The following is a 19,191-nucleotide window of genomic DNA, read 5'->3' on the forward strand; positions in this document are numbered from 1 at the left end:
TGTGGAGGTATTCAACAAATTATAATTCAGGAATTGGCCAAAAAAAAACCTCTATGACTCTACTCTTGATATTTTAGGCACAGAATTTTAATGCAATAAGTTGGGTTATAAAATCACCAGAAAAGTTAGAGGTGTAAAAAGGGTTCTGGGATGGTCTTTCAAAGATTAGCAAATGTAGGAAGGAAGATTTTACCACTGAATCAGGAGACCACGGTTGTCTGTGTCTAAAATGCTCTTGGCTGCTTCAAAAGCATGATGGTCTCTTGCTGTCACCTCAGCAGTCCACCAGGCCACTCTAAGAGTTCAACACTGGAGTCCATGAAGGACTTACAAGTAGAATGGGGCTGACCATGCTTCAGCCCTCAGATACCACATTACTGGCTCTTATTGGCAAACCCACCAAGGATCCTGCTGACAAAAGATTCTGGACCTTTCCATGTCCCTAATTTTTAACTTAGTGATAGTACTAATTACCATAAATTACCAGCACAAACACCAATAACCCAAACGTAGAAATTTTATTTAGGAATAGAACTTGCCACTCCTAATAAAACTGAAGTTTCATACAATCCAATATTTTTTAAAATAAATTATTAACAAGGAAGTTTTTATGTGACATAATGATATTCATAACCATAGTGGTACCTATTTATGTACTTAAGATTTTCAAATTAGGACTGAACTCAGCTAGGAAGTATTTTTTGCAGGGCTCGCTTGCAGCTGAAATGACCTGATGAACTCACTGGCCCTGAGTGGTTGAAGATGGCCCCATTCACACGCCTGGCAGTTAACTAGGTTAGTTGGCTGAGGCATTTCAGTTGTTCTCCATGAGACTTTTCCAGCAAGATAACCCAGAAATGTTCTTATATTGCAGGTGAGAATGTAAAACGATGCAGCTACTTTGGAAAAAAGTTTACTAGTTTCTTAAAAAAGATGAACATAAATTTATCACATGACCAATCAATTCCACCTTTAGAAATGCATCAAAAAGAAACAAGTATATTTCTGCATGAAGACTTTTACGTAAATGTTTATAGCGCAGTTATTCATAAAAGCCCAAAACTTGTAAATAGCCCTAATGTCCCTCAATCATCTCATAAAGAAACAAAAGCAGTATATCTGGGCAATGGAATACTATTCAGCAACAAAAAGAAACAATACAGATAGTACAGCATGGATGAAATTAAAAAAAAAGAAATCTGTGTGGAAGAAACCTGACACTAAAGACCACTTGGAGATGGAAAGTAGGTTAGTAGCTAGTTGCCTGTTACTGAAGTGGGAATAAGAAATGACTGCACGTTTTCTTTCTGGAGTGCTGTAAATGTTTAAATGTGGATTGTAGTGGTGCTTAGAAATGTCAAAAGTCCTGATTAGGTTGTTTAAATAAAAGAATTAAATAAATGTTTAATATTTTCTTTGGTCTTGCTTACCTAAGACTGACTCGTTATAAATTAAATTTAAAATGTAACATTTCTATAATGAGAAAATTACTTTTTTTTTTTTAATTTAAAATGATTTGGATTATGGTTACTGGTATTTACTACATACAGATATTCCATGCAAAAGTTGGACAAGGAAAAAGATAAAGAATGCATTCAAATTGTGGTGTTTAAAAAGAATATTGAATGCACCATAGACTGCTAAAAGAACAAATTATTATAAGAAGAAATACAACAAGCACACTACTTAGAAGCGAGGACGGTGAGACTTTGGCTTGCTTACTTTGGAAATGTCATTAAAAAAGAACAACCACTAGAAATGGACATCTTTGTTGGTAAAGTAGAGGGTCAGTGAATATAACAGAAACCCCCAATAAGATGAGTTGTCAATAGCTACAACAGTGGACTTAAATATACCAATGATCATGAAGATGGCACTGGACTGGGCAATCTTTTTTTTTTTTTTCTATTTTATATAAAGTCACCATGAGTCAGAGCCAACTCCACGGCAGCTAATAGCAACAACAACAAATAAATATGTATTCTAGTTTGACTGGAGTTCATGAGTGGTATAAATGGTTAACATGCTCACTGCTCACCAAAAGGTTAGAGGTTCTAGTCCACCCAGAGGAGCCTTGGAAGAAAGGACTGATGATCTAGACTTGAAAATTCAGCCATTGAAAACTCTACAGAGCACAGTTCTACTCTGACACACGTCAGGTAACAGTGAATATTGGGATCAATTTGATGGTAATTTTTTTTCCCTAAGTTTGATTTTTGAACTATGTCTTTTATAAGTGGGACACTACTTTTATTTAGCACTTAAAATAATTTTGAAACACGTTTTTATCTCCATTGTTCTATCAACATACAATAAGATTCAGAATAAATACTGGTTTTTTTTTTTTTTTTTTTAAATTATATTTATCAAAAATGTTAACAAAAAATAAAATTTTATTATTTTAAAATGAAAAAATGGAAAAAAAGCATCATACTGTTAACTTCTTTTTTTTTTTTTTTTTTTTACTATTTTCATAGCAGATACACACCTTGTAACAAGTGAAATGACTCATTTTTTTTCTCATGTTTAAATGGAATACTTAGTCTTATCAATTAAAGGCCTTTTATAGTCTGTGATTATAGTCTGTGAAAACTGAAAAAATGAGCTGAAAATAAAATAATTCTTCTTTTCCTACCTCTGTAAGTAGGGAGATAGTTAAAGCTTGTTGATGGTAAAGCCCAGTTTGGTCTAATCTTGTAGCATGATAAAGCATAGCTGCAGGGGCCTATGTAATGGTGTTTCATAGAAAATAGATTCCCATGGTGTGTGAACAGTCAGAAAGCCTCTTCTCTTCTTGGTTTTAAAGTAGGTCTTCTCACCATAATTTAATCAGTCTTGGGACTACTAGAGAAAGCAGCCACCCAGGGACTAAAAGAGTGTGAGCAGCATCAATTTGTCTATTTTTATTCACCCAAAACGCAGCAACTATTTACAAGTAAAGCCAAAAATAAATATGTGGCACAATACACCCTGGTGCCATTGAGTCAATTCCGACTCATAGCTACACTATAGGGCAGAGTAGAACTGCCCCATAGGCTTTCCAAGGAGTGGCAGGTGGATTCAAACCGCTGACCTTTTGGTTAGCAGCCCTAGCTCTTAACGACTGTCACTGTAGCATAATCCCACTACCTTCGAGCTGATTCCAGCTCATAGTGACCCTATAGGGTTTCCAAGGGTGTAAATCTCTGCGGAAGCAGACTGCCACATCTTTCTTCCAAGGAGTGGCTGTTGGTTTCTAATTGCCAATCTTTAGAGGAGGATTCAGAATAGACTGGAAAGTTTGTCTTAAACTACATGGATTAAGGGCTATATGTCATACACACAAGCACACGCAAACAGCATGTGTCAGTTTGCTGATCCAGTATTAGAAGAACATTCTTTCACTGTTTTTACAAAGTGCTAATTTAAACAAGCTCTGCAACGATATTGTTGTATACCCCCCGGGCCAGATAAACTCTAATTTTGATGTCAAGACTCCATTGCCTAGAGAAAGAAACTTGACGAAAGCAGTACTATTATCCAATTCTGAGCTGTAGAATTACATTTCTTAGCCAATGTACTGTTAATACTATTTCTAGGCTACAGAGGATGCATAATAAGCAATACCATATTTTCAGTTTGTACCTATTATTTGCAAAATGTTGGGAGAGTAGAGTCACTATTTTAATTACCAAGATACCTATATATTTATGGAAAAATATGTCTATTTTTATATTTTTCAGCTGAATTGATCAATGACTAGCTAATCAATTTAGTAAAAATTGTCAAACTAATTGTTCATGCAGAGTCCTTGAATGGTGCAAATAATTAAGGAGCACGACTGGAATCTAAGGTTGGAAGTTTGAGTTTGAACAGAAGCACCTTGAAAGAGAGGCCTGGAGATCTACTTCTAAAAAATTCAGTGATTGAAAACCATATGGAGTAAAATTCTCCTCTGACACACATGGGGTCTCCATGAGTCAGATATGACTCAACAACATCAGGTTAATGGTTTACGTAGTTACAGCCAAGCATTGAAACAGTACTAACTTTATTATTTCAATAATGTTATTACAGAACTACTCAAAAATAAGTCAGCCTCTAGATGTTACACATAACTTATAGAATACTACGTCAACTACACAACTACACAAAACATTCCAAATAAGAATAACCTAGCTTTCTTCAAAGAAATGAATGTTTCTAAAATAATGTGTTTTATAAAAGTTGAAACTACTAAATTCTCACATTGAAATGTAGGTTGTCTTTTTAAGAGGATGTGTTTTTTGAATCTTTCGTTTGATATTTTGCTTCACGGTGAGTGAAAACATTAAAAGGAATCCAATTATAGAACATGCGGTAAAATATAATAGCATATGAAATGTGAGATATAAAGAGTGAAGGAACTTTAAAAAAGTTAGAATTCAAAATGTTATTAGATATAGAGTTGGAAATAAAAGGAAGTGCTAGGGGGCATTCAATTCCTAACAATCACTCGGGGGAGCTCACATCCCAGACAATTAAATAAGAATTTCTAAATGTGTGGCCTAGGTATCAGAATATTGTAAATATTCTCAGAAGGATTATAATATGCTAACCAGGTTCAGATTCACTTCTTGATTCAAACTAACTAGAGCATATTTCATTCAATAGTTTAGAGTTACATAGCAAAGTATACTTACTGTATTATGGGTGCATTTTTTGTTATACAGCTTATTATCCATTATGCTAACCTCTCTGTAAAATGTTTTGTCAAGGAAACGTCAGTAGATTGTCTTTTATAGCGTAACCTTTATGTAGTAGCATAGTGGGAATGCTGAGCCTAGGTCACATTTAAATGAGATGATCTGAATTGGGTGATATGTTTGTATCTTTAGCTTTTTTTAACGTATGTTTCAATCAGATGACTTTAACAGCAGTAGTTTATAACAGATAAATAAAATATAATTTGGAAATATTCCTTACTTCATTAGAAAACATGTACTAAACCACCAGTTCTACCTTTTGGAGTTACAGAGATGAATGGGACAAAGTCCTTCAAGTACCATTCATTCTTGTTAGGATTATAGACAGTGAATTAGTAAATAAATATTTCAGGTAATGATTATTTTTTGTGTGCTATTGAGTATATTCCAACTAATAGCCACCATATATGACAGAGTAGAACTGCCCCATAGGGTTTCCTAGGCTATAATCTTTCCGGCAGGGTTCTAATCTCCAACCTTTTGGTTAGCAATTGAATGCTTAACCATTGTGCCACCAGAACTCTTTTCAGCTGTTAGAGTAAAAATCATATTAAGTCAATAACAGAAACTTATTGAAGTTTATCTAATACACAATTTTCAAACTGAGTAACATTTTCAACTCACCAAAACGAAATCCGTTGCCCTCAGTCCCGATTCTACAGGACAGGGTAGAAATGCCCCATAGGGTTTCCAAGGGATGGCTGCCCAATTCAAACTGCTGACCTTTTGACTAGCAGCCTTAGTTCTATAAGCATTGTGCCCCCAGGGCTCCAGGTTTCAAACAGGGAGCCAAAAAATTTCTGAAGTTGAGAAAACCTCCAGAGATTCTTATACTCCACCCTGTCCACATTGTCATGGAAATAGGGCCAGAACAGTGTTTGCTGTAATAAAAGTGTGTCCTAAAACACAGCTTCCAGCCAAATTCTAGAGTTACTGGTTCTCCAAAGAGACTGCACATAGATAATTCTTCAAAGAAGCCCAATTCCTAAAGCAAAATGGTGCCCACTAAGCTGTTCACCTCCATGCTATTATTTGACTTAAAGTAGACTTAAGGAAAGCCGTTTCTTCAAGGCTCAAGTTTCAAAAGGACAACTGGCCTGGATGAGTCACCCCAACTCCACGGACCCCAGATATCTGGATTCCAGGAAAATTAAAACTGTTTCTCAAAGGTATTGATAAATGTAATGAAATAAGTAGTGTAAAAATTTAGACAGATTCTCTTTTACATAGGATGGTTGGAAGGCCCCTCTGAGCAGGCCATATTTGATCAGAGACCTCAGTTAAGGGTTTACGTGGCTAACTATCCCATCCAATAGGCAGTTATCCAAAATAGACCTATCCAGGAAATTTCCCATCATGCTCTGTGCAGCTTCAGATGTACACTGATCTGTCAATGCCCTGTATTCATGACTGTCACAATAAATCTAATTTGATTTCCAGTCTCTTAGTCAAAACCATGGCAATCAGCTAGAAAACTGATTCTGCTAACATTTTAACACTTATTCTGAGTTTTTTTTTTTTAAAGAAACATTTTGCTGGATTCTAAACAACTTATTAAGATGAATTTAAAGCTGCTGTTCATGTTGATCTGAAATTCCAGTAGCCCTTGGTAAACCTACGTTTGCCTTTCAGGCAGGCCTTTCTGTAAGTGTACTTGGCATTAGTGACTCTTCCTAATGCTTTCTAAATGGGCAGCACTCAAGCAAGGGTAGGAAACTGAGGAACACTGGACTAAGGATGAGGTGTATGCTGAAACTTAGTCATTGATGTTTAAATAGCATTATATTTAAGGACAACCTCCTCCTGAAAATATGCAGTCTACTTTTGATCAGGTAGTTTATGCTTTAAAAAAAAGTACAATAATTATGTTACGGTCATTATATTTTTGTTACAAGACCACTATGCTAAATTATTTAACACATACAAATTTGTCCTGATTTGCACGACGCAAGGACTGCATCATTTTACCTATCCCAAATGTACAGATTAATTACAGAATCTTTCTATTTTTCAACTGATTTATCTTCAAATAACTTACTTTGTATCTTTTATGTAAATGACAAAGTTATATTCAGACAACTTTGAAAATTCAGCCTAATTCGTTTAACATTTCAGTTTAAGGCCAATTGTAATAATTTATGCATTAAGCAAGTAATTAATGTGGTATTATAGTGTGCAGTTCTCAAAAAGAAATGCAAATTTTATGGTTTAATTAAATATGTGAGATGAGAGCAAGGAAGCAACATAATTTTTCATAGCTAATTTTTTCTTCAAGTTAAAAATTTAGAATTTAAGTTTAAAATAAGTATAATTGGTAATGATTAGATAATGGAAGGAAAAAGAAGTATAGGTAAATGATTATGAAATATTTTTATCAAGATACTTAAGAAACCAATGGAATAAAAGTGAATTGGCAGCTTGAGATCAGCTGATTTACAAGGTAGGAGAGAAAAGAAAAATTAGTTCCATGTTTGAATGTGTTTAAAATCCAAGTTTTCACTCTGGTGCAAATGGCCAACCCATTGAAATCAAACCTGTACCTGTTGCCACAGAGTTGATTCTGACTCATAGCAACCCCGTAGGACAGAGTAGAACTGCCCCATAGAGTTTCCAAGGAACAGCTGGTGGATTCGAACTGCCTATCTTTTGGTTAGCAGCTGTAGCTTTTAACCACTATGCCACCAGGATTTCCACAAATGGCCAAGGCAGAGAGAAAATCCCTAGTGAAATTTGAGGAAGATGTGTTACTTGGTGGTAGAAGTATGTGACTTATTCTTAAAGACATAAAAATGGTTAAAGCAGGCAGTGCGGAAGGGAAGAGCAGACTCTGAGGATGCTGTGCCTTCCATAATTAGAAATGGAAGACATTAGAGACGTCACTGCAGAAAACAGATGAAGAACAGTCATAGAGTTAGTGGAGAGCCAGGATAATATGGTGCCAGGGAAGCAAAGGAGTAGAGGGTTTCTGGATTGGCAGTGCAAATTGTCTCAAATGCACCAAATTGCAAAGGAGGAAGAAAATCAAAGAAATATGGATTTCTTAGAAAAATAATTTCTGAAGTAGTTATCAATAAGTCATATGTGTAGAATTTTTCTTTTCACTTAAAAAATGAAAATTAATTTTGCATAATATAGTCTACCTTCTTATTCTTAATATTTTATTTCAATTAAGTATAAAATTAAAAACGGAATGATCTTCTAGTTGGGAGTATTGCAACATTGAATGTAGTTCGCTACTAACTGAAAATTTGGAGCTTTTGAGCCTCAGAAGAAAGGCCTGGAGATCTACTTCCAAAAAAATCAGCCATTGGAAACGTTACGGAGCACCGTTCTAAACTGACACACACGGGATCAGCGTGAGTTGAAACTGACTTGACAGCGACTGGACTAAGTGTTTTTTTCTTTTGTTTTTAAGAGTTGATGATTATTCCTTTTCGAACACATTTTTAAGACATTGCAAACTTAATTAGGAAAAATTTCCAAGGAAGGAAAAACAATCAGGTAAGCTACGAAGTGAGATGAGGGGAAATACTCAAATTTTGTGTTTCTATTTTACCTTTTTAAAAACATTTCAAATTAATTTAGGTATATTATTGAAAATTAGACTATAGTAATTATATTTATTAAACTAAATTACATTAGCAACATTTGCTTAATCTGCACTATTGTACGACAGTAAACAGTAGTTTTTATGTAGCATGGAAAATAGTTAAACTTAAATAAATTATTAAGAATTGGGTCAATATCTTGCAAGATTTTTAATCTAATTAATAAAAGTTGCTCTCAGGATTTGGAAATATTCCCCATGTTTAACAGCTGGGAAAATAGAAGCCCTGCAGAGGCAAGAGTTTAAATTGCTGAGGCTAAAAGGACTATATTAATTTTAGCTAAGTCAATTATTAATGGTACAATATAATATGAAATGAATTTATTCTCCCCTCCCCCTTTCTTTGGCTTGGTGATAGAGATATGAACTACCTAAAAACTGGAAGGAAGTTGGAACTAAAATTCCCATTTCAATAACTGTAAGCTTCTTCACAAATAATAACTCCCATCTACAACAGAACTACCCATTAATATGTCAGCAAACTACTGCATAATTACATTCACAACTTCCATCTAATTGCAGTGGTGACAGCCTAACTAGCAAAAATTTTCATTAAGTGCTTTACTTCATTTCCAAAAGAATTCCAGCCATGGCAATGCTTCCTTATTCTTTCAGTGACCAATGCAAAATCAAGGAGCAACTTCATTGAAATATCATCTGTAAAAAATGTTTATTGATTCAACAAGTATTTATGAATAGCCTACTATGCTTCAGGGACTTTCTAGTTTTTAAAAGTAAAGCAGTGAAAAAAAAATTAGAATCTTTGTCTTTAAGAAGCTAAGGTAAAGTACGGTTCATCTTCCACATGCAGCTTGTGTTCACACACTGTGATGCCTACTTGAGTTCTAGGCATTCTGTCTTTGTTCTCTCCGACAGGAAGTAGAAAGAAGAATAAAGGGGTGTGCACTTTTTTAAAGGAATTTCTGAAAAGTTGCAATGGCAGGAATTCTTACAGCCAATGTTATTCACAAAGTTCCAGCACTTTCAAGGATGTGGGAAATATTATCTGTGTTCTGAGCAACTATAAGGAAGAAAGAAAGGTAAAATGGATACTGGAGGACAATGGACAGATTAGACTTTGTTATCTAATGTAAATACTGTGGTTGAGGACTATGTGGCTCAGGAGAAAACAGCTTGGAATAGTAATAGAAAGAGGAAGAGAAGAGCCCTTTTTCTGGATTTTTGTGACCTTTGATTTTATATGTAGGCTGATAGTTAATGCTGTTAGAAGCCATAGACATGATTTTTTTTCTCCCCCTGAGAATCTCTTCTACTAACCACCTGAGGCCCAGCACCTAGAGGAGCATTTTCGAAGTCTAAAGATCTCTGGTGGTATAACAATTACCTGAGGTGCCTGCTAAAAATTCACTTCCCTATACAGGTTTTATACTGCAGAACTCTCGAGTCAGAATCTTTCAAGACAGGAGAGAGAAATTTATGTATTTTTAACAAGCACTCAATGTGACTTTTACCTCTAAGTGTTTAAAAAACAGGAAAACTTGGGATTCTCTGGGCGAGTTGGGCATCATAAGCCTGTGTTACAGAATCCCGATGTGGGCCGTGCAAAAATATTCTCTTCCTGAAGACAGATTAATTTCTTAATTGCCTTCCAGATATGAATTTTGCTCACTTTTTTACAATCTGCCGATCTACATAGATATGAGTGGTTTCACAGATTCTTTATGTACAGAAAATGAGGATCGAAACAGTGTATTTCTGCATCAATCTATCAAAAGGGACAATATATCGAATAATATTAATTTCCTGAAATAATACAAAATGTCTACGTTTTTAAATAATAGGGACATGTTAAGAATAACTCATTTATATGAAATGGAAGTGGTTCAGGGCACAATATAGAAAGTAAATGTATCAGTTTTCCATATGCCTTCACTGGAATCTAAGGTCTGAGTAATTCTGATCATATATCTCACCTCTCACCATGAGCTTATAACAGAAGTTGAGCAGTGTAAAGGTTACGCCCAAGGGTTTCCTAGAATACTGGATAATTGGGTTAGATATCAAGCCCTTCGCCTCCATATTTGCGCAGATTAAAAAGGATTTGCTGTTTCACAGAAAGGAAGGTGAGATCGTTTGTCTCTGAAATGCTGCGCTGCTGGAGCCTGAATGCCTTTTAAGATAAGGCCAAACGGACCTCTTTAAGCTGTTGGTGCTAGGAGGTGACCATTCTAATTGAGTGCCTTTGTTCCATTTTCCCACTGAAACGGGAGGTTTTATTCATTTGCACGCGCATATGAAAGCCATTTAGACTCATTTATGGTAATTGGTAGAGGTGGGTGATTGTGAAACACTGTTGACAATATGTAAATATAATTTATCTCTTGTCACAGATGACCACAATCCTGGGTGAAATCCTTTTATTCTTTACATGGCAGCGTAGCTTTTTATTCATGTTCATTTCTCTAGCTAGACTAGGTTTCTGGACAGTCATTTCAAATTCCATTTAGGGAATAGCACCAAGGGGCATGACCAAGATGAATAAGATTTCCCATCTGTACTCTGAAGGGCCAGTATTTAGATGTGACTTTGAATGAAAGAACACATTTTCAGAAAGTTAATAAGTCATGGGCTACATTTGTGATGAGACTACGCTATATTGTTCTTGAGAAAATTAAAACAAAATATTTAAACATTTTGAAACAATTACCAGGTTTAACTTAATTTTTTTTTTTCCGTTCAGAGGCACATACCTCCCTCTGTATAGGGATTAAACACCTCCCTTTCTCCTATACTATAGGACAGGGTATAGGGCCACAGTGCATCAGAATCAACTCGACAGCAACAGGTTTCTTTTCTTTTTTTTCCTGTACACCTATCTGTTTGCCTTGTATCTGGATGATGAAGACAATAAGTGAGAATTCTGTAGAAAATATATTTCTAATAACTTAAGTATACAAGGTAAACCTTATATTTGTACTAGGGAAGATTAGAAACAAACAGCATTATCAGGTGAATCATTGAATAACCAACCCCACCTTTGCTGTGGTGTGTTCCCCTTTGGTATCTTATCCAAAAGCATTAAGATCAAAAAGGGATACGTCTTTTCTTCTCCTATCCCCGCCCAGAATCTTTTGAGAACATCTACCTCATTTTCTTTTTCATCTAAAGATATACCATATATATAAAAATATATACAAATGAGAAGATAGGATAGTCAGAGAAGTAAGAAATACGAACTATCTTGTTCAGGGAAAAATTAAGGCCCAATGATAATTTTAATGGAAATTTGCTTTTTTCTAGTGCATGTTCTGAAAGAATTAACCTCATTATAAGTCACATTTAAATTTTTTGTTCTCATGACAGTTACTAATATTTAAACAAGGCCATAAATAAATAAATACATAAATAAAAACTTGCATTTTTTAGTAACTGGAATTAATGCATTTCTCAAACGAGTAATTATCATTTTAAGCAAGAGGCTAGATTTACAGACATTTGGTAGCATTTTGCTTACAAGAATAATAACTCAGTGAGGCCTAATCTAACGTAAAGCAGATTTCTCTCTAATAGTGAGATTAGGAGTGAGGGCAAGGCACCCCTGTATTTGGCTGTGGTTCTATTTGGATTTAGTTTTGTAAAACAAAAGTAAACATTTTAATTTAATATTGACCATGCATGAAGATTTTCCCTCTACTTGCAGTTAGGCAGTCGATTGGTATGTTATGCTGAACATAGATTGAATCATTAAAATGTGTGAAAGTATTTAAAATATATGATCTATTTGTCAATATAAATAACTCAAAATATAAAGAAATAATGTCAAATTTACTCCAGTGCTAATTTCCTCTTGTTTTTCAATATTAAGACTTAGGAATAGTCATTGATTTCTTCACACCTATAGAGTATCAGGAATATGCCTTTGTTTTTTCAAACAAATACAGTTTTAGTGAGTAAATTTTAGTCTGTAAGTAAAGTTGATGACACACACAATCTTATAAAACTAAGCAGAATTTTAAACAGTTTTAAAGCTCTTTACTCCCAGTTCTTTTATTTTACAATAAAATTTGTAATGAATTGAATGTTATAATACCTAATATATTACACATATCATAATGTTATATTATTCCTTGATGTTGTAATGTCTAATTTGCATAAGAAACCATCACCAAATAATAAAGAAGTTATTTAATGCATTTTAAATTGTAAAAAACCATAAAGATTAATGATTTGGAATTATTTTATATAGCAAATATATTAACAATAATCAAAATAAGCTTATTGTTTATATGTAGAAGCTAAATTCTGAGATTGATGAATTGTACTTTTTTCGTTGCTACAGAAACAGAATGTGAAGATATTGACAAAAACTGAAATAGTAAGGTATTAGCATTTTCAAGAAATGTCTAAAAAACTGCTTTCCCACTCTCACTCATATCCTAAGACACACATATATACACGCGCAGACTCAACTGACTCTAGTTTTGCAACAGCAAAATCTAACCATATAACCCTCCAAATCAAAATGACGTCAATGTCTCCCTCAGGGCCTGGGGGATAAGTTGCAAAATCCTTTATGTTGCGTGTAGAATCATTTGTAGGTGTACTTAATCCAAATTTCTGTTTTCAGTTCCCACATCCTCCTCAGTGTTTTTCCTGCATCATCCATATTACACCACTCGTGATTTCTGAACAAGCCTTCCCAAGTCACATCTTCTTAGCATTGCCTGTGTTCTGCTCTCTCCTTGGGAAGAACACAGCTTCTCCCTCTCATCACTCTTTCTCTACCTATGAAGTTGTTAATCAGATCTTGGTATTTTAAGTTTTTTCTCCTTTCCTCAGCCTCATGTATGAACACCCTGTTACATTTACATGTCACGGATTCATTTCCTGAACGTTCCTGTGTTCACCAAGTTGTTTCTTGCATCTCTGCTTTGACTAGTGGTGACTGGTTTCCCGAGATACCTTGCTGTACACACTCTTCTTCTTTATTTTTATTTCTTTCATTAAAAAGCAGTCTTCCCTGATTTACTAGAGAGGTTAGTACCTCTTCAGTTGAACTTCCATAATATATTGTATATAACGTGGCTTTCCTCTCTGTGTTTTAATTATCTGTGTTTGGACTTGTCTTACCCAGATGTCTCCTTGTTTTTTAATTCCCTGGTGTGTAGCATGTTACTCAGCATAATTTGCCTAATTGTAAAAATGAAGAATAAGTGAAGGAGTTAGGTAGAATTAAAAAAAAATAAAAACTATTACAGTATAATATGCAGAAGAAATGTACATATTATCACATGTGTAGAGCTTAATGAATCTACAAATTGAACATAGCCAGTATTCTAGAAAATTCCTCAAGTACCCTTTCAATAACTCTCAATGAACATAAGCTTATATGAATTTCTAATATTAAAGTTTTTTTTTGGCTGTTTTCACACTTTATATGAATGAAATCATTTGGTGTATTCTCTCGTGTGTGGCAGTTTTTGCTTATCTTTATTATATTTTTGTTATATTCATAGCACTTTTGCATATGCTTATAGATAACTTGTTTTCATTGTGGTATTTTATTCCATTGTTTGAATATTGTTGTTTTTATACACCATGGAGTCGGTTCTGACAGATAGTTACCTTATGAATAATAGAACGAAATGTTGCCTGATCCTGCACCATTCCTGCAATCTTTGCCATGTTTGAGCCCATTGTTGCAGCCACTGTGTCAGTTCATCACATCGAGGTTCTTCCTCTTTTCACTGACACTCTACCTTACCAAGCATGATGTCTTCTCCAGGGACTGGTCCCTCCCTAGATAACATGTCCAAAATGCGTGGACACCCTTGCTTCTAAGGAAAATTCTGGCTGTACTACTTCCAAGACAGCTTTGTTCATTCTTCTGAAAATCTATTGTTTATTCAATATTCTTTGCCAACACCATACTTTCAATTCTTCTTCCTGTTTAAAAAAAAAAAAAACCTGCTGTCCTCGAGTCGATTCCGACTCATAGCAACCCTATAGGATAGAGTAGAACTGCCCCATTCAGTTTCCAAGGAGCGCAATTCTTCTAAAAAAAAAAAAAAAAATTCTTCTTAGATATTCCTTATTCATTGTCTAGCTTTCACATGCATATGAGGTGATTGAAATTACCATGACTTAGGTCAATCTCACCTTAGAGCTCAAAGTGACATCTTTGCTTTGTAACACTTTAAAGAGGTCTTTTAGCACATATTTGTCCAATGCAACCCATTTTTTAATTTATTGACTACTCTTTCTATGGGCATGCATTGTGGATACAAGTAAAATGAAATTCTTGAGAACTTCAATATTTTCTCCATTTATCGTGATGTTCCTTATTGAACCAGTTGTGAGGATTTGTGTTTTCTTTCTCTTGAGTTGTAATCCGTACTGAAAGCTATAGTCTTTGATCTTCATCAGTATGAGCTTCAAGTCCTCTTTACTACCAGCAAGCCAGGTGGCATCATCTACATATTGTAGGTTGTTAATAAGTCTTCCTCCAAACCTAAAGCTGCATTCTTCTCCATATAGTCCAGTTTCTTGGATTATTTGCTCAGCATAGAGATTGATCAGGTATGGTGAAAGGATACAATGCCGACACACACATTTTCTGATTTTCCACAATGAGATATCCCCTTGTTCTGTTTGAATAGCTGCCTCACGATCTCTGTACAGGTTCCTCAGGAGCAAAATTAACTGTTCTTCTCAATGTTATCCATAATCCTTATGATCCATACCATCTAATGCCTTTGCATAGTCACTAAAACATAGGTAAACATCTTTCAGCCAGGATCCACCTGATATCAGCGGTGGTATTCCTTGTTCCATGTCCTCTTCTGAATCCGGCTGGAATTTCTGGAAGTTCGCTGTTGACATACTGCTGCAAGTGCTTTTGAGTGATCTTAAGCAAAATTTTACTTGTGTGTGATGTTAACAATATTGTTCCCCTTTCTTTGGAATGGGAGCAAATATGGATCTCTTCCAGTCGGTTGGCCAGATAGCTTTCTTCCAAATTTCTTGGCGTAGATGAGTGAGCATTTCAGGTGCTGCATCTGTTTATTGAAACATCTCAACTGGTTTTCTGTTAACTCATGTAACCTTGTTTTTCTTCAATACCTTCAGTTCAGTTTGAATTTCTTTCTTCAGTAGCATTAGATCTTGATCATATGTTTCCTCCTGAAGTGGTTGAACATCAATCAAATCTTTTTGGTACAGTGGCTCCATATATTCCTTCCATCTTCTTTTGATGCTTCCTGTTATCATTCAATTTTTTGCCCATGTAAACTTTCAATATTGCAACTTGAGGGTTGACATTTTTTTCCAGTTCCTTTAGTTTAAGAAATACCAAGCATACTCTTCTCTTTTGGTTTCCTAACTCCAGGCCTTTGCACATTTCATCATGATGTTTTACTTTGTCTTTTTCAGTTGCCCTTTGAAATTTTCTGATCAGCTCTTTTAATTTCTTCTCTTTACTTTAGCTACTCTACTTTCAAGAGCAAGTTTCAGAGTCTCTTCTGACATCAATTTTAGTCTTTCTTTTTTCCTTGTCTTTCTAATGACTGCTTTCTTCATGTGTGATGTCCTTGATATCATCCCACAACTCATCTAGTCTTCGGCCATTAGTGTTCAATGTGTCAAATCTATTCTTGAGATGGTCTCTAAATTCGGGAGGGGTATACTGAATGTCACACTTTGGCTCTGATGGACTTGTTTTAATTTTCTTCATTTTTAATATAAACTTGCATTGAGCAATTGATTGTTCTGCAGTCAGTCCCTGGCTTTGTTCTAACAGGTAATATAAAGCTTCTCCACGGTCCCATTCCACAGATGCAGTCAATTTGATTTCTGTGTATTTCCATCTGGTGAGGTCCATGTGCATAGACATTATGTTGTTGAAAAAAAAAGGTGTTTCAGATGAATAAGTCATAAGTCTTACAAAATTCTATTATGTGATATTTGGCAATGTTTTTATTACCAAGGCCATATTTTCCAGCTACTGTTCTTTCTTCTTTTGCATTCCAACTATCAGTGATTATCCATGTGTCTTGATTGGATGTTTGATCAATTTCAGACTGCAGAAGTTAGCAAAAATCTTCAATTCATCTTTGGCCTTAGTGGTTGATGTGTAAATTTTTGTAATAATTGTTTTAATAGGCTTTCCTTTTTGGTGTATATGTATTATCATTTAAAGAGTTTAATTCAAGATAGATCTTGAAATGTTCTTTTTTTTTCCTAAATTTTTTTTGTTTTGCTGTTGTGCTGAGAATATACACAGCAAAATGTACAACAATTCAACAGTTTCTACATATACCATTTAGTGACATCAGTTATATTCTTCAGGTTGTGCAACCCTTTCTAACCCTCTTTTTCTGAGTGTCCTTCCCTCATTAACATTGAATCCCTGCCCCCTAAGGTTCCTATATAATCTTTTGAGTGCTGTTTTCAATTTGATCCTATGTATCTAGTTCTTAAGAGTATAATCTTTTTAGTTAAGCTACATTATCATTTGGCTTAAAGACTTCAGGAGATAGTTTTGGTTTAAAGTTTGAAGATTATCTCAGGACAATAGTTTCAGGGGCTTATCCACCCTCCACGGCTCCAGGAGATCTGGAGTTCATGATAATTGAAATTCTGTTCTGCATTTTTTCTGTTTTGATCAGTATTCATCTATGGAATCTTTGATCAAAATGTTCAGTAAATGCAAATAAAAACTACAGTGAGATACCATCTCACCCCAGCTAGAATGGCACTGATCCAAAAAACAGAAAACAACAAATAGTGGCAGGGTGGTGGGAAGATTGGAGCTCTTATACACTGCTGGTGGGATTATAAAATGTTACAACCACTATGGGGAAAGGTATGGTGCTTCATTAAAAAGCTATAAATAGAAATATCCTGTGTTCCAGCAATCCTACTCCTAGGTATGTACCCCAGAGAAATAAGAGCTGTGACGTGAATAGACATATGCACACCCATGTTCATTGCAGCGTTATTCATAATAGCAAAAAATGGAAATAACCTAAGCATCCATCAATTAATGAATTGATAAACAAATTATGTTACTTACATACAATGGAGTACTCCTCATCTCTCTAATGGCTAATGTGGAGCCCTGGTGTTATAGTGGTTAATTGTTCAGCTGCTAACCAAAAGGTAGGCAGTTCGAATCCACCGGCCACTCCTTGGAAACTCTATGGGGCAGTTCTACTCTGTCCTACAGGGTTGCTATGAGTTGGAATTGACTCGACGGCAGTGGATTTGGTTTTGGGTTTTGGTAATAGCTAATGATCACAAGCATCTCTTCATATGTTTGTTAGCCACCTGAATGTCTTCTTTGGTGAAGTATCTATTCATGTCCTTTGCTCATTTTTTAATTTGGTGGTTTGTCTTTTTGTGGTTGAGGTATTGATGTTTTCTATACATTTGAGAGATTAGACCTTTGTCAGATATATCTTGCCAAAAATATTTTCCCAGTCTACATGTTCTCTTTTCACTTTTTTTTTGAAATCTTTTTATAAGCATAAGTTTTTAATTTTTAGGAGGTCTCAGTTCTCTAGTTTATTATCTGCTGCCTGTGCATTGTTAGTTGTGTTTGATAGTCTATTTATGCCATAAATTACTGTTCCTAGCTTTGTCTACATGTTTTCTTCCAGTAACTTTATAATTTTAAGTTTAACATTTAGGTCTTTTATCCATTTTGAGTTAGGTTTTGTGTATGGTGTAAGGTATGAATCCTGTTTCATTTTTCTGCAAGTGGATATCCAGTTTTGCCAACACCATTTGTTAAGTGGACTATCTGTTCTCCACTTAATGGACTTGGGCTCTTTGTCGAAGATCCACTGTTCAAAGCTGGATGAATTTACTTCTTGGTTCTCAATTTTGTTCCATTGGTCTATGTGTCTGTTGTTGTACCCGTACCAAGATATTTTGTATACCGTGGCTGTTTAGTCAAGTGTTTTAATTGACTTATCCACACTCATATATAATAAACCTGTTGTTGTGGAGTACATTCTGTCTCATGGCGACCCCATGTGTGTCAGAGCATAGGGTTTTCAATGGCCAGGGCTTTCTTTCAACGAGTCTCTGGGTAGACTTAGACCTGAGTACATTAACCATTTGCACTTCCTGTGTCTTTCCATAAAATTAATGAAGTGGATCAGTAAATGGAATTTTCTAAGAGGAAGCTTCTTTCACCTTGGGAGGCACAGAAATACTGGATACAGCCCAGAAAAGCACCATGGAAATAACAATATAGGACTCTTTCCTAGTTACCCAAGTGTGGAAAACTCTTCTTTGTTGTACTCTTAGAATATTAACACCTTGTAAATTAAGATGAACGAGACCAAAGAGACTAGTTAGAAGTACTGGGTGTCCAAGCCCTGCACTAAAAGGCAAGGCGGTTAATGTAGACACATTTGTTTACCCACTCACTGATCAAAGATAGGAAGTGTCTTTTCTTTATAATAAATGAATTCTTGCACAGCTGAAAACTGAATAACTACAGCAATAATAGGCAAAGAGAAGGAGAGTCATAGATGGGAGATCTTGGACATCCCTTGAAAACTATATTGATTAATATGAAATTTCAAGTGATCATTGTACAGATAGTATTAGCACCCTTAATAGCTGAACAACAAATACATCGCCTAATGTTACCTAGATTAAAAGGAAAAAAAAAAGCGATAATGAACAATTCCAAGTGATACATAAATTGTAGAGCATTTATGAAAATCTATATTGTATTTTTTCTGTACAGAATTAGGTGTTTCTCATCGAAGTGCCAATATTCAGGGCATTTTTCATGACTGTTATTACTGTCGTGTCTGTGTCTATCTCTCCTCGATAGACTGAAATTCTCTGAGAATAAAGATCCAGTCTAGTTAATTTTTGCTA

Source organism: Loxodonta africana, chromosome 5, assembly GCF_030014295.1.
Source record: "Loxodonta africana isolate mLoxAfr1 chromosome 5, mLoxAfr1.hap2, whole genome shotgun sequence".
Taxonomy (NCBI): Eukaryota; Metazoa; Chordata; class Mammalia; order Proboscidea; family Elephantidae; genus Loxodonta; species Loxodonta africana.